We start from the raw sequence: 20,592 nt of genomic DNA, 5'->3' as shown, positions 1-20,592 counted from the left end.
AGGGAAGGTCAGTGAATGTGAAAACTGATATAAAGAACACTACTGGTAGTCTCGAAACCACAACGTTACCAATTACAGTTGATGCCCTGCTTGCTGCGAGTTTCCTGAATTTTATAGTTTTTTCCTTCAGACTCACATTGTCTATAGTTGTTTCTAAAACATTTTTTTCATGATTCCTTAAAAAAATCAGTTTGTGACAGTCACCAGACCAAAAGACACAGGAGCAGAATTCAGCCTGTCGATTCTGCTCCACCATTCCTTCATGGCTGATCTCTGCTCCCACTCAACCCCATATCCTTTAATGCCCTGACTGATCAGGAGACAATCAACTTCCACCTTGAATATACACACAGACTTGTCTGCCAGTAGAGTCTGTGGCAGAACATTCCACAGATTCACTACTCTCTGGCTGAAACAAATCCTTCTTTCATCTTTTCTGAACGGTCGCCCCTCAGTTTGGAGGCTGCGCCCTCTAGATTTTGGATACCCCCACCACAGGAACCATCCTCTCCCACATCCACCCTAGCCAGTCCTTGTAGCAGTTGGTAAGTTTCAATGAGATTCCCCAGCATTTCTCTAAATTCCAGTGAGTACAGGCACAAAGCTGCCAAATGCTGTTCATACGTTAACCCTTCATTGCTGGAATCAATCATCCTCATGAACCTCCTGTGGTCACTCAACAAAGACAACACGTGCTCTCTGAGATATTGGGCCCAGAACTGTTGGCGACACTTGAAATATGGGCTGACCAGTGTCTCACAGAGACTCAGAATTTTCTCCTTCTTTTATATTCTATTCCCCTTGAAATAAATGACAACATTGCATTTGCCTTCTTTACCACAGACTCAACCTGTAAATTAACCTTGAGTCTTGCCTGAGTTCTCCTGATTCCCTCTGCAACTCTGATGTTTGAACCTTCTCCCCATTTAGCTGATAGTCTGCACTATTGTTCATTTTACCAAAATGCATTATCATACATTTCCCAACACTGTATTCAACCTGCCACTTTTTTGCCTGTTCTTTCAATTTGTCTGAGTTATTGCTTCATCAGCACTACCTATCCCTCCACCTATCTTCCTATCATCCACAAACTTTGCCACAAAGCCAACAATTCCATTATCTACATTATTGACAAACAATGTGAAAAGTAGCGGTCCAAATACAGACCTGACGAACACCACTAGTCACTGGCAGCCGACCAGAAAAGGCCCCTTTTATTCCCACTCGTTGCCTTCTGCCTGTCAGCTATTCAGCTGATCATACCAGTCTCATTCCAGTAATGCCACAGGATTTTAGCTTGTTAAGTAGCCTCATGTGTGGCACCTTATCAAACGCCTTCTGAAAATGCAGGTAAGTTACATTCACTGTCTCCCCGTTGTCCACCCTGCTTGTTACTTCCTTGAAGAACTCTAGCAGATTTATCAGGCAAGATTTTCCTTTCCAGAAACCATGATGATTTTGACATATTTTATCACTAGTCTCGAAGTATCCTGAAACCTAATTCTTAATAATAGGCTCCAACACTTTCCCAACCACTAGCATTAGGCTAACTGGTCTATAATGTCCTTTCTTTTACTGTCCTCGCTCCTTAATGAGCAGAGTGACATTTGCAATCTTCCACTTCTCCGGGTCCTGCCAGAATCAAATGATTCCTGAAAGATCATGAGCAATGCATCCGTTATTTCTTCAGCAACCTCTCTCAGGACTCTGGGATGTGGCCCAGTTGACTTATCCACCTTTCGACCTTTGAGTTTGTATTGTACTTCTTTTCTTTGTAATAGCAATGACACTCATTCCTGCTCCCTGACACTCACAGACCTGTGGCACACTGCTAGTGGCTTCCACAGTGAAGACTGATGCAAAGTACCTGTTATGTTCATCTGCCATTTCCTTCTCCTCCATTACTCCATTGCACTTTAAGGACTCTTTATCTCATTATCTCATGTTGTCATTATTTATTGCTATTTATTTTATATTTCCATTTGCACAATTTGGTATCTTCTGCACTCTGGTTGATCTTTCATTGATCCTGTTAGTTACTATTCTATAGATTTGCTGAGTATGCCCACAGGAAAATGATTTTCCATCATTTTCCAGTGTCCAATATCAACTCTCACCTCCCTTTTACTCTTTATATAACTGAATAATCTTCTGGTATCCTGCTTCATGTTATTGGCTAGTCTGCCTTCATGTTTCATCTTCTCCTTTCCTGCAGCTGCTTTGGTTCCCTTTTGTTGGAATTTAAAAGCTTCCCATTCACCAAACTTCCCACTCACGTATGAGAAAGGAGGGGTGAGGGTGATGGGTGGCAAGGGGAGTGGGGTGAGTTGGGAAGGGAGAGGGAGAGAGAGGGATGAAGCGAGCAGGGTTATGGAGAGTGGCGGTGGGGAGCCATGAATGAGTAGCGAGGCAGTGTGTCTGGTCAGAATTATTCATCCACAGTGGCAAGGACGTTAGTCATGGCTGATCACAAGTCACTGAAAAAAAATTATGGTATTAATACGGTTCCCGGTCTCTGTGTCCCACACTGGGCATTGTACTGCACACGGTTCCCAGTCTGCAATCCCACAGCAGGGTTTTTACCAAGCACAATTCCCATTCTCTGTATCCCATTGTGCACCATTTGCTGTGTCCTTCTCCGACACCGGATGTTTTGCCACACATGATTCCCAGTCAGGCTATCCCACACCAGGGGTTGTACTGGGCACTGTTCCCGTCTCTGTGTCAAACTGTCAATCTATCAAGTCCCATTGACCATACCTCTGTACCTCACCCACCCATGTACTTATCCAAGTTCCTCAAACTGACATTCTTAAGACCTCAGACAAAGTCAGCAATCAAAAGGCTGTGACTAACATTCTAAGATGCTTGTATTTTAATGCAAGAAGTATGGAAGGCAAGGCAGATGAGCTCAGGGCATGGATCAACACATGGAATAATCATGTTATAGCTCTTAGTTAGACTTAGTTGCAGGAGGGGCAGGATTGCTTGCTCAATATTAAGGGGTTCGGTAGCTGTAGACAGGACAGAGCGGAAAGGATTAAAGGGGAGGGGTCGTGTTACTACTCAGGGAAAATGTCACCACTGTGCTCAGTCAGGACACACAGGAGAACTCGTCCAGTGAGGCTTTCATGGAGGAAATGAAGAATAAAAATGGTATTCCACTTCATTCAGGCCATAGTACAAAGCATCCGATAATCCCTGAGATTTAGAGGACAAACTTGTAGAACTTATCACAGACTGCTACAAGAAACATAATTTGCTATGGTAGGTGATTTAAACTTTTCACATATAGATTGGGACTCCAAAACTGTAAAATGTCTGGATATGATAGAGTTTGTCAGATGTGTTCAGGAAGGTTTCCTTAATCAGTAGGCCAAGTGGTTAAGGCATTGGACTAGCGACCTGAAGATCGCAAGTTCGAGCCCCAGCCGCGGCAACGTGTTGCGTCCTTGAGCAAGGCACTTAATCACACATTGCTCTGCGACAGCACTGGTGCCAAGCTGTATTGGTCCTAATGCCCTTCCCTTGGACAACCTTGGTGTCGTGGAGAGGGGAGACTTGCAGCATGGGCAACTGCTGGTCTTCCATACAACCTTGCCCAGGCCTGCGCCCTGGAGAGTGAAGACTTTCCAGGCGCAGATCCAAGGTCTAGCAAGACTAACGGTTGCCGATAGGGGATAAGACAGGGGCGATGTAGTAAGTTTCTGTAGGGCAGTGCTTTGCATTGAGTGATCATAATACAATTAATTTCAAAGTAATTATGGATTCATGGGTGCAGATTCTGAACTAGAGATAGGGCAATTTTAATGGTGTCACAAACGATCTGGCAAGTGTGCATTTGGACAGATTGTTTTCTAGCAAGGGTGCACACGGTAAGTGAAATATTGAGAGTACAAAGCTTGTGTGTGTTTTTTTTGTCAGAATTAAAGGTAATTATAGCAGGCTTAGAGAACTTTGGTTCTCAAGAGTTATTGCGGCACTGGTTAAGAAACTAAAAAAGAAGGTGCATCTCAGATATGGGGAGGGTGGAATAAATCAGGTACTTTTGGAGTGCAAGGAATGCAAGAGAGCATAAAGAAAGAACATGAGAGCTAAAGTAAGGAATGAGGTTGTCCTAGCAGGCAAAATGAAGGAGAATCCTAGGAGATCTACAGATATGATAAGGGCACAAGGATTGTAAGGAATGAAATTGGTCCTCCTGGAGATCAGGATAGTAATCTATGTGTGGCCACAAATGGAATATGGGAGATCATAGGAGGGGGGACACAAAATCTAAAAAAGTGAGGCAAAGCAGAACTGAAGCCAGAGATGCTATTTAGTGTACAGAGGAGGGGGTGATTGCAGTCACAAGGCAGGTTAAGATAGATAAATCTCCAGGGCCTGACAAGGTGTCCCCTTGGCTGATGCTTTGCAATCCCATGTAAACAACATGCACTGCCTTGCTGCCTTCAACTTTCCTGACATCCTTTTTGAAAAACTGTATAGGATTGATTGGACATGCTGGTTCTCATTAATCAGGCCATGTCTGTTGAAGTATGTATAAATCCAGTCTCTCAGAATACCATCCAATTACTTTCCCACTGCTGATGTCAGGCTCACCGGCCTATAATTTCCTTGGTTATTTTTAGAGACTTGATTGAACTGCCAAACAACATAGACTATTCTCCATTGCACCGGTTACTCACCTGTCGCTTAGGATGATGCCAATATCTCTGCTAGGACCCTGTAAATTTCTGCATTTGCCTCCATCAGGATCTGAGGGAACACCTTGTCAGGCCCTGTGGATTAATCCATCCTGATCTGGCTCAGGCAGAAAACGACTCTTCCTCTGTAATCAGTGAAAAGCCTCACCCTGGGAACAGATCCAGCAGAGAGGAAGGAACGAAAAAAAATGGAATAGCATTTTTACAGGAGGCAGGGCAGAAAGAGTTATTGTCAAGATAGCCGTGGTAAATTTATAAAAGAGTTTTCTTCCAGAGATCGAGCAATGAGAGAGAGGTTTCAGAAACGGACAATGTGAATCTAAAGATGGGATGAAGTTGGAAGCAACATTGAGGAAATTGATGACCTGATCATGGATATATAAAGCAGCACCAATGCAGTCGTCAATTGAATTGAAATGACTTTATTACTTACATCCTTCATATACATGAGGAGTAAAAATGTTTACATCGCGTCTCTGTCTAAATGTGCAATGAGCAATTTATAGTAATTTATAATAAATATGTACAATAATATAACATAGAAATACAGTTGTGTCCGCATGAATTAAGCAGCCTGATGGCCTGGTGGAAGAAGCTGTCCTGGAGCCTGTTGGTCCTGGCTTTTATGCTGCAGTACCGTTTCCCGGATGGTAGCAGCTGGAATAGTTTGTGGCTGGGGTGATTCGGGTCCCCAATGATCCTTCGGGCCCTTTTTACACACCTGCCTTTTTAAATGTCCTTTATAGTAGGAAGTTCACATCTACAGATGCGCTGGGCTGTCCGCACCACTCTCTGCAGGTTCCTGCGATTGAGGGAAGTACAGTTCCCATACCAGGCAGTGATGCAGCCAGTCAGGATGCTCTCAATTGTGTCCCTGTAGAAAGTTCCTAGGATTTGGGGGCCCATACCAAACTTCTTCAACCATCTGAGGTGAAAGAGGTGTTGTTGTGCCTTTCTCACCACACAGCCGGTGTATACAGATCACGTCAGATCCTCGGTGATGTTTATACCGAGGAACTTAAAGCAGTTCACCCTCTCAACCCCAGATCCACTGATGTCAATAGGGGTTAGCCTGTCTCCATTCCTCCTGTCGTCCACAATCAGCTCCTTTGTTTTTGTGACAATGTAATGAAAGAAACATTATCTGAAAGGGGTTGGAACATGGACTGTTCTACGTAGCCAACAAAAAGCATGGAGAGCTGAGGGCCATGCAGGTGCCAATGGCTAACCCTCAATTCTGGAAATAATGAGAGCAGCCAGAGGAGAACTTGTTAAGGGTGAGGACCAGTTCTGCCAGACGGAGGAGGCTGGTTGGTACTTTCGTGGAGAAAGAAGCAAATATCTTCTTGACAGGGGAATAGACGTGTATAGGTACTGGACATCCAGGGTGAAAATGTGATGGTCAGGGCTTGGGAATTGAAGTTGTTGAGAAAAAAGTATGTTTAAATCTCTCTCTGCCTTCCTTCCAGCTCAATATCATTGTTCCTACTGCAGGGCGACCAAAACCAAGCACAGTGCGGCAACACCAACCTCTTGTGTAACTGTGACGTAACCTCTCAACTCCGATACTCAGTGCCTTTTCCTATGAAGCCAAGTGCATTCTCTATCGAACTGTCTAAATGTTACTCTATTTTAGGGAACTGTATACCTGACATTGGTACGATCGGTGCATCAGAAACCAAACAATGGGATAGAGTGAATACAGGTCAAATTCCTCTCCCACACTCCCCTCTCAGTTCAAATGCTCTCACACTCGGTATCCCCCCTCTATCCAACTTCTCCCTCTCCCCCCCCCCTCCAGATTGACTTATTTAATTAACTTATGTATATATATATTCAGATATATGTACAGAAGATGGGTGTTTCAGGTAAAATAACGGAAACTCTCAAAAACTGATAGCAATTTTATCAAGTAGACATTCAGACTGCAGACACTGCTGAACTTTCTTTTCTATACCATTGTGTTTTTATTGTTTTTCCCCATGTAACAGAAGTATTTAAATACTGTATTAAATTAGCTTTGTTCACAGTTGAATGTGAGTGCAAAATATCAAACCGATTTGTTTGTTTTCCGCACAGAAGCCGCTCCCTGCTCTGAGGAATGTGTGCGAGTTGGAATCTGCCTTGCAAACAGGCAGCAGCTTGTACACAGAAAATCGCGTTGTGAGTCTCACTGAACAACAACACCGGCCCCTCCCCCATAGCTACTGAATGACCCTGGCCTGATGGTCTGGGATGAAGTTAGAAGAAAATGACATGAAAACATACCCACACTGAGACTGAGCATTCTTGGTGAATTAAGGTGAGAATAATTCAGCTTCTGATATTTATTTCCGATCTTTATTTCCAGTCAACATGTTACCTATGTTTTGGATCAGTGACCAAGAAGATATTCGCAAACAAGAGAAAATGCTGCAGATGCTGGAAATTGGAGAAACACACACAAAATGCTGGAGAAACTCAGCAGGCCAGGCAGTGTCTATGGAGAAGAGTGAACAGTGGACATTTCAGGCTGAAACCCTTCAGCCAGGACTCCTTTCCTAGATGCTGCCTGGCCTGCTGAGTTCCTCCAGCATTTTGTGTGTATTGCAAGAAGTTAATCGCTCTATTTTGTCTCTTCTGTTGGTTGTGGTATTTGTGTTCTTGCATTTTCCTGTCTGCACGGTTGAGATTTTCCACAATTTATGTCAATGTTAAAAACTTCTTGAATCAGGGGTTACGATTTCAAAGCAAGTGTGCGAAAAGCCGTTTAGCCAACATGGCTTCTGTTTCCAAAACTTGTCATTTCAGATGAATGCATGTTGTTTTTCTCATTGTGACTGTGTTTATTGTGGGTATTTCGAACTGATGTCCTCAACTTCCTTTAGAAGCAAAGACATTGATTCTGTTCAAGGTCTCGACACAGCAGACAGTGGGGGGTGGGGGTGGGTGGAGTTGTGATCAGTTAGAGAAAGCTGCAGGCGGGCATTGTGGAATGAAAGCCATGATTTCACTGCGTGGGGCAGGAGGTTCGATGGGCTGAGTGGCCAATTTCTGCCTGGTATGTTCACAAGAAAAGCTCTGACTACAGAGTTACTGTAAACTAATTTAATGAGTACGGACCAAGGCAAATAACCTGTTGCTGAACAAAAAACAAGGGAAGAGATTGCTGAGCCTCTGGCTAGGATCTTTATATCCTTGTTGTCCACGGGAATGGTACCGGAGGATTGGAGGGAGGTGAATGTCCCCTTGTTCAAAAAAGGTAGTAGGCATAGTCCAGGTAATAATAGACCAGTGAGCCTTACGTCTGTGGTGGGAAAGCTGTCGGAAAAAATTCTTAGAGATAGGACCTATGGGCATTTAGAGAATCATGGTCTGATCAGGGACAGTCAGCATGGCTTTGTGAAGGGCAGATTATGTCTAACAAGCCTGATAGTTCTTTGAGGAGGTAACCAAGCATATAGATGAGGGTAGTGCAGTGGATGTGATCTATATGGATTTTAGTAAGGCATTTGACAAGGTTCCACACGGTAGGCTTATTCAGAAAGTCAGAAAGCATGGGATCCAGGGAAGTTTGGCCAGGTGGATTCAGAATTGGCTTGCCTGCAGAAGGCAGAGGGTCATGGTGGAGGGAGTACATTCAGATTGAGGGATTGTGACTAGTGGTGTCCCACAAGGATCTGTTCTGGGACCTCTTCTTTTCCTGATTTTTATTAACGACCTGGATATGGGGGTAGAAGGGTGGGTTGGTAAGTTTGCAGATGACACAAAGGTTGGTGGTGTTGTAGATAGTGTAGAGGATTGTCAAAGATTGCAGAGAGACATTGATAGGATGCAGAAGTGGGCTGAGAAGTGGCAGATGGAGTTCAACCCGAAGAAATGAGAGGTGGTACACTTTGGAAGGACAAACTCCAAGGCAGAGTACAAAGTAAATGGCAGGATACTTGGTAGTGTGGAGGAGCAGAGGGATCTGGGGGTACATGTCCACAGATCCCTGAAAGTTGCTTCACAGGTGGATAGGGTAGTTAAGAAAGCTTATGGGGTGTTAGCTTTCATAAGTCGAGGGATAGAGTTTAAGAGTCGTGATGTAATGATGCAGCTCTATAAAACTCTGGTTAGGCCACACTTGGAGTACTGTATCCAGTTCTGGTGGCCTCACTATAGGAAGGATGTGGAAGCATTGGAAAGGGTACAGAGGAGATTTACCAGGATGCTGCCTGGTTTAGAGAGTATAGATTATGATCAGAGATTAAGGGAGCTCGGACTTTACTCTTTGGAGAGAAGGAGGATGACAGGAGGCATGATAGAGGTGTACAAGATAATAAGAGGAATAGATAGAGTGGATAGCCAGTGCCTCTTCCCCAGGGCACCACTGCTTAATACAAGAGGACATGGCTTTAAGGTAATGGGTGGGAAGTTCAAGGGGGATATTAGAGGAAGATATTTCACTCAGAGAGTGGTTGGTGCGTGGAATGCACTGCCTGAGTCAGTGGTGGAGGCAGATACACTAGTGAAGTTTAAGAGACCACTAGACAGGTATATGGAGGAACTTAAGGTAGGGGCTTATCTGGGAGGCAGGGTTTGAGGGTTGGCACAACATTGTGGGCTGAAGGGTCTGTACTGTGCTGTACTATTCTGTGTTCTATAACTATTGCAGTAATTAAATCATCCAGATCGTTGACAGAGATGATGAGCAATAATGAACCCAGCACTGAACCCCGCTGCACTCCACGAGTCATTGGTCTCCAGTCAGAGAGTCAAACTATCTTCCACCACTTACTGGCTTCTCCCGTGAAACCAATGTCAAAGTCAGTTTGCCACCTCATCCTGAATGCCAAACCCCTGGACCTTCTTGACTAATCTGCCATGTGGGACTCTGCCAAATGTCTTGCTAAATTGTACTAAACTATATATTTTTAATTCAGTAAAGTAACTGCTCTTTTTCCTAGAGCAGTAATTGTCTCGTTGTCCCAGTCTGATAACTGACCAACAACATTCTTGCACGTTATACTTTCGCTGCTCCGGGGAGAAACTAACCATGAAAGTTATGAAATATGAAATTATACAGTTGTGCTGTTGCCCAATGCCCAGTGTCTGAGTCCAGGATCTGATGTCCCCGGGGCTGCTGCAGCACCGTCCACACTGCAAGTGTCCTCTCAGGGCAGTGGAGTGAGTCTGCTTCAAAAAGCCTGGGATATCCCTATGAACACAGCCCCAAATCGGCAATGTCCAGAGTCTGGCTGTGTGGAAAGTGAAATGAAAAAGATGGTTTCCCATCTCCAACGAGCAGAGCAGTGGCATTACTGCCCCACAGCGGCTGTGATTGGGTCCCAGGGATAGGGAATGTGATCTTTGTCTGTCTATCTGCACAGTTTGTTATTGGGGAACGGAGAAGAACATGGGAAGTGGATCTTCAGCCCGATGGACCAATCAGAATTAATCCCCGAAGAGTCATCAGGACGATGTGTCATATCATAGGCATATGTTTCAACATTATTGGCTTTGTGACAGCGGTACAATTCAATATATATGATAATAGAAAGAAACTGTATTACAGTAAGTATCTGTCACTAAAAGTTAAATCAAATAAGTTATGCAAAAATGAATTCAGTGAAGTAGGTTCATGGGTTCCATGTCAATTCAGAAATCAATTGGCAGAGGGAAGGAAACGGTTCCTGACTCGTTGAGTGTGTGCCCTCAATCTCCTGTACCACCTTCCTGGTGATACCAATGAGAAAAGGGCATCTCCTTGGTGAAGCAGATCCCTAATGACTGATGCTGCTGTTTTGAGGCATCGCTCCATGACGATGTCCTGGATGCTATGGAGACCACTGCCCATGATGGAGCTGACTGAATTGACAACATTCCTGACAGTATTTCGGTCCTGTGCAGTAGCTTCTCCACTTACCCCACCCCACCATATCCAGCGGTGTGCAGCCAGTTAGAACAATTTTTACAGTACAGCTGTAGAAATCTGCGAGTCTTTGGTCACATCCCAAATCTCGTCAAAACTCCTAATGAAATATAGTCTTGACGTGCCTTCTTTGTAACTGCATCGATACGTTGGGCACTGGATTGATCCTCAGAGATGTTGACACACAGGAACATGAAGTCACTCACTTTTTCCACTGCTGACCGATCAATGATGATTGGTGTGTCTGTGCCCTCATCTTACCCGTTCAGAAGTCCACAGTTAGAGTGTTGGTCTTACCGATGTTGAGTACAAGGTTGTTGCTGGAACACCACTCATCTAGGTGATATATCTCACTCTTGTTTGCCTTCTCGCCATCTGAAAATCTGTCAACAATAGCGGTGTCGTTAGCAAATCTGTCACTGGCATTTGAGCTGAGGCGAGCCGCACAGCCATGGCTGCAGAGAGAGTGGAGCAGTGGGCGAAGCACATATCCTTGAGGTGCACCAGTGTTGATTGTCAGCGATGTGCAGGCGTTATTTCCAATCTGCACAGATTGTGCTTTTCCAGTGAGGAAATCCAGGATCCAGTTGCAGAGGGAGGCAGAAAGTCCCAGGGGTTTGAGATTTTTGATCAGAACTATAGGAATAATTGCATTACACGCTGAGCTCTAGTCGAGAAACAAGCCTCGTGATGAGCCGATGAGTTCGCATTGTGACCTATTACGGATACAGGAAAATTGCGATAGGCAGAGCTAACTCTCGTCATCCAAACCTCTCAAAGCATTTCATCACAGTAGTTGTGATTGCTGTGGACGATAGCCTTTAATGCAACTCACACTGCTTTTCCTGGGCACTGGTATAATTGTTAGCCTCTTAAGGGATGTGGAAACTTCCAACTGCAGCGAAAACAACCCCATCTCCGAGACGTTCATAGAATACAACTCCTGTTGTTCTGGGTGGCTGAAATCCCTTGTAACTCTCTGTGACGACTGCATCCACCACATCCTCTCTCTCCCAAAATCGATGGAAACACAAACATTTTCCCACGATGCCCCAGGATTAGTCTCAGTAAGGGTCTCTATAAATGCCATCAGCGTCCCATGATGGGGTGCAGAATGGCGCACTGTAATGCTATTTAAAGACCCAAGTGGGGCTCGGTTTCAGACACCAGTAATGCCATCAGTGTCCCAGGATGGGGCACAGAATGGGACACCAGTAATCAAATTCATTATCTCAGGGGCGAGGTTATGTGGGGCGAGAACCCGTTTGGCTGTGTTACCCAAATTACCAAATTTCCCCGGGATTAATAAAGTATATCTATCTATCTATCGATCTAGCGTTTTGGCTGTGTTATGAGGTCGGTGCATCTGGACCGTTTACTCCTGTCCCTGTTGCAGCCTGTCTGTATAATGTTAATTTGATAAATATCTCAGCAGTTGATCTACAGATATATTTGGACACGCTGCGGCACTGTAATTTTATATCAATGCAGAATGGTGATAATTTGGAACAATTTAACTCATTACTGTCAATTTGTTAATGATGGTGGATTTAAAGTCTGGAAGAAAATGTCGAAGTCTCATGGGTCAAGGACAATGGAAGCAGACAGATCAGTTGTCTTTGCTCCTGCCTCGTGCTTGGAAATGGAGACTGCCATTTTGTGGAACTGTTTTACATCCTCCATTTTGATAGACAAAGTTGCTTTGCTTTCTGTGTTTTAAAATAGGCACAATGATGCTTCAGGTCATCAACTGAACTAGAGATCTTTTCCAAAGAAGTTATTTGTGAGGTGTTCTTTGATATAATATAACATGCAGTTTTGTGAATGCTGGGGATGGTGCCAGCCTGATGTGATTCGAGATGATTACTGAAGAGAACGCATTACGGTTCTCTTCCTAGTTATTCCCCTGCTCTTGATGAATGTATAGAATGGCTTATGATTCACTTTAATCCAACTTGCCAAGAATTTTTAATGACCCCTCTTGGCTTTTGTAATTCCCTTTTTTAGTTATTTTCTGGTGTATTTATACTGCTCATGTGTTCTGTTTGATCCTAACTCTGAAGCTTTACAATCATTTCCTTTTCCTTCTTGATCAAGTTTATCACCTCCCGGCTATCTCTAATGTTTTTGAGTCTTTTCATCCCCGTCCTTTCGTTTAACAGGAACATTTGATAAATATCAAATGTTGAATGGTTCACACAGTAATTCCCCAAGAATAGTCCAACAGCGTTTTGACACATTGCAAACTGCCACACACACGTTCCTCACAACTGCTGAAATCAAATGGAACCGGTTCGACAAATCACTCTCAGTCTGATGTGAACAAAGTCACTTTAATATTGTATTGTATGGTCCTGACGAAGGGTCTCGGCCTGAAACGTCGACTGCACCTCTTCCTACAGATGCTGCTTGGCCTGCTGCGTTCACCAGCAACTTTGATGTGTGTTGTTTGTTAATATTGTATTTATCCATTTCTGCTGCAGGGTAGAGTGACAGAACCCTTAACGTGATATAAAGAACATGACCTATGGTCTCGAACCCGTAACGTTACAAGTTACAGTTACTGACCTGTTTGCTGTGAGTTTACAAAATTTTATTTTTACCTCAGCTCTCATCATCCGCAGTTGCTTTTTTTTAATTCCAAGATTCCTTCAAATAAACCAGTCTGTGCCATTCCCAACTGCGGCATTCTGTAAATTAACTAACATTACCCTCGGGTAGGGAAGCTGCAGTGTTCCCAGTCACAGATCCCACTAAACGTTTAACTGCTGTTGATGTAAGGGTGAGTGCAAGGGGGAGACCGTGAGGGTAAGGGGAAGGGCAGGGTGAGTGTGTGGAAGGTGGAGAGGGGGAAGCTGAAATTGTGTGGGGGAAGTAGAGAGATGGGGAATGAAGGGAGAGGGCAAGAGAGAGGTGGAGTAAGAGAGTGAGATGTGGGGAGGGAAAGAAGGGGAGAGGGACAAAGGGGGGAGTGAGGTGGGGAGAGGGAAAGCAGGGTTAGAGGTCTAGCGCGAGGGGATAGAGAGGGGGAGAAGTACAGCGAGGGAAAGAAAGGGCAGTGAGAGGGATGGATGGATGGTGAGAGGGTAATGGGAAGCGTAGAGAGAGGGGATTGGAATAGGAGAGAGGATGAAGGAAAGAGGCAGAGAGAGAGAGGAGCGAGAGTGTGGAAGGAGTAAATGGTGGGGAGAGTGAGGGAGTGACATAGTAGGAGATAGGGTTAGGGAGAGTAGGAGGGGAAGGTAGAATAAATGTTGTCGATGAGGGGGTGAGTGAGTGGGATGTCGAAGGAGGGGTGTGCAGGAGGCATCGAAGAGGAATGGGTGAGTGAGGGGGGCAGCAAGTAAGGAGGTGTGTGACTAGGTTGACAAGGAGAGAGGGATGAGTGAGATCATCAGTGAGTAGGGAGGGGCGGTGGGCTGTACATTGAGGAGGATTTGTGACCGAGTTGGGCGGCGAGGAAAGACAGGCGAGTGAGAATGACGTCAACGACAGAGCAGCGAGGGAGATGGGATTGGGGCTGAAGGTGTGGGGTGCGGAGGGGTAGGAGGGTGAGCACTAGGGGGGATGATGAGAAAGGACGGCGAGGTTGATGGGTGGTGAGTAGAAGGGGCGAGTTGGGAAGGGTGAGGGAGAGGCAGGGAGAAGAGAGCAGGGTGAAGTGGTGGTGAGGAGGCAAAGACGAGTGAGGGAGGCCAGAATTATTGGATTAAATATTTATCCATCCACAATGTCAGGGATGTTCGTCATGGCTGATCACAAGTCACTGAACAAATCCACCCTGAGATTGTGGTTCCCAGTCTTGGTATTCCACAGCTGGGGTGTTTATTATGTACGTTTCCCAGTCTCCAATCCCACACGGGGGTTTTCCACACAATTCTCGGTCTTTGGATATTATCGTGCACCATTCCTGGTTTCCATATCCCACACCGGCTGCTTTACTGCGAATGATTCCTATTCTCCCTTTCCCACACCGGGAGCTTTACTGTGCACAGTTCCTGATCTCCCTGTCGAACTGTTAATCTGTCCAGATCCATTGACCTGCCCTCCATCCCCTCCCATCCATGTACCTATCCAAGTTTCTCAAATAGATGTTGTTGAGACCTCAGACAGAGTCAGGAATGGAAGGTTAACCATGTTGTGACTTGTGTTCTGAGCTGCTTATATTTCAATGCAACAAGTATTGAAGCAAAGACAGATGAGCTTGGGTCATGGATCAACACATGGAATTATGATATTGTTGCCATTATTGAGACTGGCTTGCAGAGAACTGGCAGCTCGATTTTCTGGGGTTATGTTGTTTTAGACATGACAGAGCATGAGGGATTAAAGGGGTAGGGGTGGCTTCACTACTCAGGGAAAATGTCACGGCAGTGTGCAGTAAGGACAGATGGGGCAACTCATCCAGTGAGGTCTTATGGGTAGATCGGAGAAATTAAAATTGTTTAAACATGTTAATGGGTCTGTCTTATAGACCACCCAAGAGTCTGAGGGATTTAGAGGAACAAATTAGTAGACATTACAGAAAATTGCAAGAAACATAATTGGTTATAATTTGATTTTAACCTTCCACATACGGACTGGAACTCTCATACTGTAAATTAAGTAGATGTACTCATGTATTTGACAAATGTCTTCAGAAAAGTTTTGTTAATCAGTACATTGAAGTCCCAAAGACTCAAGTGTGATTCTTGATCTCCCATTAGGGACTGGGACAGGACACATGTAACAGAAGTCTGTGTAGGGAAATTCTTTGCATCGGTGATCATAATGTCATCAGATTCAAAGGAAGTGTGGACAACGATAGCTCTGCTCCAGGGGTTGAGATGCTAAATTGGAGAAAGAACAATTTTGATGTTATGAGAAAGAATCTGACTAGTGTGAATTGGCTATATTCTGACAAATGAATACTTGGTAAATGGGAAACCTTGAAAGATACAATTTGTAGACTTCAATGTATTTATGTGCCTGTCCGAATAAAAGGTAAATATACCAGTTTATCAAGAGAGATTAAGGCCCTGGTATAGAAAAAAAATAGGTGCATAACAGGTGTAGGCAGGTAGAAAAAATGTGAGGTACTTTTGGAGTCGAGGAAATACAGGATAACATTGAGGAAAGAATGGCTATCGGGTGGCATAAGGTTGTCCTAGCAGACAAGGTGAGGGATTATACCGATATTTTAAAAGCAAAAGATTGCAGGGTGCACAATTGATCATCTGGATTATTAGAATGGTAATGTACGCATGGAGCAAAAAAAGATAGAGGAGTTCTTAAGTGGATTTTTGCTTCTGTGTTCACTCAGGAAGAGAATCTATAGAAGTGAGGCAAAGGAGAAGTGAGGCCATGGATGTTATACAGAGTATGGATGAGTAAGTGTTTGGCATATTGGGCAAATTCGAGTGTATATATCCCCAGCGACTAAGAAGTTCAGCCATCGGACCCCAATGGATGCGAATGCAGAAATTACAGGGACGTAGCTGATATGTTTATGTTATGCTCAAAGACAGGGGAAGTACCAGAAGATTGGAGGATAGCTAATTTTGATCTGCTGTTTAAAAAAGGCTCCAAAATTAACCAGGAAATTATAGGCCAGTGTGCCTGACATCAGTTGTGGGAAGACATTGGAAGGACGGGATATTGGAGTATTTAAATAAACAGGACTGATTAGGGATATCCAACATGACTTCATGTGTTCTAGACAATCTTACTGAGTTTTTTGAAGAAGGCACGAGGAATGTTACCAGGAAAGTTGATGAAGGAAAGGCACTGGATATTTTCTAAATGGGCATTTGACAAGGTCCTGCATAGGGTGTTGATTAATAAATTTTATTCTCTTGGTGTTCAGGGTGAGGTAGTAAATGGGAGTAGACGTTGGCATGGAGGAGGAAGGCAAATAGTGGTAGCAGATGGTTGCCGCTCTGACTGGAGACCTGTGACTGGTGGAATTCCGCAGGGATCGGTGCTGACATCCGTTGTTTGTCATCTATATCAATGACCTCGATGATAATTAGATTAACCGGATCAGCAAATTTGTGGGTGACACCAAGGTTTAGGGTGTATTTGACAGCGATTGAAGACTATCAGGGTTTGCAGCGGGATCTGTATCAGGAGGGAAATGTCAGATGGAATTGGATGCAGACCTGTCAGCTGTTGCACTTCGGTAGGATCAACCAGGATAGGACTACACAGTGAGCAGTAGGGCACTGAGGAGTGCGGTAGAATAAAGGCGCCCGGGAATACAGGTCCACAATCCATTGAAAGTGGCGGCACAACTAAATAAGGTAGTGAAGAAATCTTTGGCACATTGGCCTTCATAAATTAAAGTATTCAGTACAGGAGATTGCATGATTTAAGAGGGTTATGAGGCCTAATTTGGAGTATTGTGTGCAGTTTAATAACCTACCCACAGAAATGGCCTAACGGCCAGGGTCTAACGGCCGCTCCCTGTTCTCAGGAATGTGCCGGGACAGGCTGCTGCTTGCTCACAGACCCTGAGCACTGAGTCTCACAGAACAACAAGCCGCACCTTCCAAATCAGTCAATCATCTGCCCGCTTCCCCTTTCCATTCCAGTCCTGATGAAGGGACTCGGTCCGTAATGTCGACTGTTTACACCCATCCATAGAGCTGCCTGACCTGCTGAGTTCCTCCAGTGTTGTGTCTGTTACCATGGTTACGAGAGATCGGTGGCCGGGGTTATTTGTAAGAAACGATACACCGTATCCACACTATCAGAGTATTCTTCGGGAATTAAGGTGAAATAATTCAGCTTCTGATATTTATTTCCGAACTTTATGTCCAAACGCCGAGTTGTCTGTGCATTGGATCAGCGATCAAGGAGATTTTTGTTTTTTTTAAATCGCTTCTGGCTGTGGTGCCTTTTGTGTTCCAACTGTTTCCTGCTTGCATGATTTACATTTTCCACAGGTTAGGTAAAGATTAAGATCAGCTCTAAAACAATGGCCTCCTGTTTCAAAGCAAGGGTGTGAGAGCTGTACAGCGGACACACGTTCCTTTTTCAGAGTTTCTTATTGCAGACGAATACATCTATTGTTCCTGTGTCGATTGTGAGCTATTTGAACTCTTCTCGTTTATCGCCAGTGGACGCTAAGTCTTTGATTCTGTCGAAGGCCGAGATTATTGATAAACAGCGGGTTTGAAGTATTACAGGGATGGACATGGGGAATGCATGATGAAATTTTGGATCAGTTCAGCAATGATGTCAGTATCTGCATCAGCAGTTTTGAGGGGCCCGTGTGGTCCGGTTATGCATGTTGGTCCGCTGACCAGAAAAAACTCTGACAATTTAATTAATGTAAGCTGGTATAATGATTGCATTGGAGGGAGATAGGACTTTATTTATGTATTTGAACTGAAAACAAACATTAATTACTTACGCAAACATATCAAAGTTGCTGGTGTACGCAGCAGGCCAGGCAGCATCTTTAGTCCAGCTTTGTGGGTTATTTATGTGCCCCAGCTGCGTTAGGGGGTCGGATTTATGACTAACTCGGGGTGCTGGACAGCACGGTATCGGACCGAGAGACACGCTCCCCGTTCCCTGTCAATCCCGGTGCAGACTCCCTGGGGTTCTCGCGCACCAGCTCAGCTCACCGCCCCGCCCACTGCCCGACACGCGCGCTCTCGCGGAGCTCATTACTCTCGCGCTCCCGGGCTCACGATGAGACCATTTGGGAAACCCTGCGCGCCCGTCATCTGTTGTCAGGTGATGTGCGAGTTATTTAGCACCCATTGGAGTCCGAAAATGTCAATTTATGCCTCATCTCAGACTGACCTGTCTGTGCAGCTTAAGCACTCTGATCCAGGTCCATTATCGCTCATCCAGGAAGTCAGACTGTGGTTACCCGGCACCGCACTGAACACCATCCGGTTACGGGATCAGATGTAAGTGGTGTCTCCTATATCAGGGTATAGGTATTATCTGTTTCCCTGCTGGAGAAAGGGTTAAAGTGACTTTGCTCATTCCATAGTGAGAGTGAATTGGGACGTTACAGGCGGAAACTCTTCGGCAGGACTGGAGAATGAAAGGTGGGGGTGGGAAAGGGAGAGAGAAACACAAGGTGATCGGTGAAACCTGAAGGGGGAGGGGATGAACTTTCCCGAACTGGCGGCCTCGCCTCGCTTCCTTGACAGAATCTGCCGGGGTCGGTCCGAGATGTGAGACCTTCACACGGAACCGTCTGAGATGAGCCGCCGTCCAGTCCCTGTTGTTCTGGTCCTGTTAGCAGGATGACGTAAAACATATTTCTATATTGTTACTGACAGAGAATTGTATAATTTCTGTTCTGTGTGTTATCTGAATGCACCTGCCTGTGATGCTGCTGCAAGTCAGTGTTTCTCTGTACCTGTACCTTCCCGTACTTATGCACTTGGCAATAAATTCAACAGGACCTGAGAAATCTCAGTGAGATTTGATTGGTGAAGATCATCTTGGCAGACCTGTAGTTCGAATGTAGAGACAGTACACTGTTAAATGCAAAACCCTGAACAGTGTTGATGATCAGAGGGAGTTTAGACTCTAAGTTCATCGCTCCCTGAAAGAGACTGCACAGTTAGATCGGGTGGTTAAGAAGGCAAATGGCGTGGTTGTCCTTATTAGTTGAAGCACTGAGTTCAAAAGTCGGGAAGTTGTGTTGCAGCTTTATAAAACTAGTTAGACCACATCTGGAGTAATTCATACAGTTCTGGTTGCCCCCATTCTAGGAAGGATGTTGGGGCTTTGAAGAGGGTGCAGAAGAGGTTTACCAGGATATTGCCTGGATTAGATCGCATGAGCTATAACGAGAGGCTGGACAAACTTGTGTTGTTTTCTCTGGACACACGCAGGCTGGGGTGAGACTTGATAGACGTTTATAAGTTTATGAGAGACATCTATAGAGTAGATAGACAATATCTTTTTTCCCGGGGTTGAAATATATGAGATAAGAGGCCATGCATTTAAAGTGAGAGTGGGTAGGTTAAAGGAGATGTGAGGGGTAAGTTTGATTTTCCCCCACGGAGTGAGTCACTGGAATTTGTTCCCTGGGGAGACCCTCCGCTCTGATTGCGCAATAATCACTCTGCGCATGCACACAGCCCCCGGAGGGCGGTGGTTATTTCCTGTTCGTTATTGAAGCGGATCGTCTGTGGGATCGGGAGAGGTACAGGGTCCTCCGGGGGAAAGACCACATTTCCATCACTGAGTACTGACACCAGTGTTGACATGGGTGGCCTGATGTTGGGCAGTGTGTCCTGTTAACTTCCCCGACCTGTCGGCCATTTATTCATTATTATCCAGCTATCCGGGCTACTGAAAGATGCATGCATTTCACTTAATTCTCCCGACGGAAGATCCCAATCAGCAATCCAGGCGGTCAAATTCCACACAATTAAAATGGTGAATCAGCCTCAGGATAGAGGGGCGTCTATTTATAACAGAGATACAGACAAAGTCAGAGTGTAGTGAATTTGTGAAATTAGCAGAGGCAGCTGTGGAGCCAGGTCGGGGGTATTTAAGACTGAGAGTAGATGGGAAATTGAGAAGAGAGGTGAGGGGTGGGGATGGGGCAAGAACTGGGGAGTGAGAAGTGGATGCACGTGAGAGGCGAGGTGGGAAGGTGGAGGTAGTGTCAGGGGTGGGATAAGAGTAGGTAGGGGGAAACATGGGGCTGCAGTCGTTGGAAATTAATTCCATAGAGGATTAACAAAGACATTGGAGAGTGCAATGAAGATTCACCAGACTGATCCCTGGAGTGGTGAGTCATCATATGAAGAAAGAACAAATGCGATTACCCTTCCATTTGGAGAATCGAGGACTGAGAGGTGAACACATTAAAATGCACAACATCATTACCGGTTGAACCAGGGATCCCAGTCTCTGAAAAAGGGGGTGGACTGTCCGGGACTGAGATGAGGGGAAATGTCCCCACTCCGAGGGTGGTGAATGTCTGTAAATCCCCACCACAGAGGGTGGTGAAGACTCAGTGATCGTCCT

General features: G+C 45.0%; 1 protein-coding gene across 1 annotated transcript in view; it reads left to right on the top strand.

Moving 5' to 3' along the window:
- LOC140208451 (NACHT, LRR and PYD domains-containing protein 3-like) overlaps nt 1-20,592 on the top strand; it is a 133,269-nt gene that overhangs the window by 10,752 nt on the left and 101,925 nt on the right. Inside the window, exon 2 of the mRNA XM_072277138.1 lies at nt 6,786-7,008. The gene's annotated coding sequence lies outside the window, so the exon portion shown is untranslated. The remainder of the gene's footprint in view (nt 1-6,785; nt 7,009-20,592) is intronic.

The sequence above is a fragment of the Mobula birostris genome, chromosome 13 (assembly GCF_030028105.1).
Source record: "Mobula birostris isolate sMobBir1 chromosome 13, sMobBir1.hap1, whole genome shotgun sequence".
NCBI classification, from domain to species: Eukaryota; Metazoa; Chordata; class Chondrichthyes; order Myliobatiformes; family Myliobatidae; genus Mobula; species Mobula birostris.
Note: the sequence above shows the minus strand (reverse complement) of the source record. Positions and strands in the feature narration are given on the sequence as shown.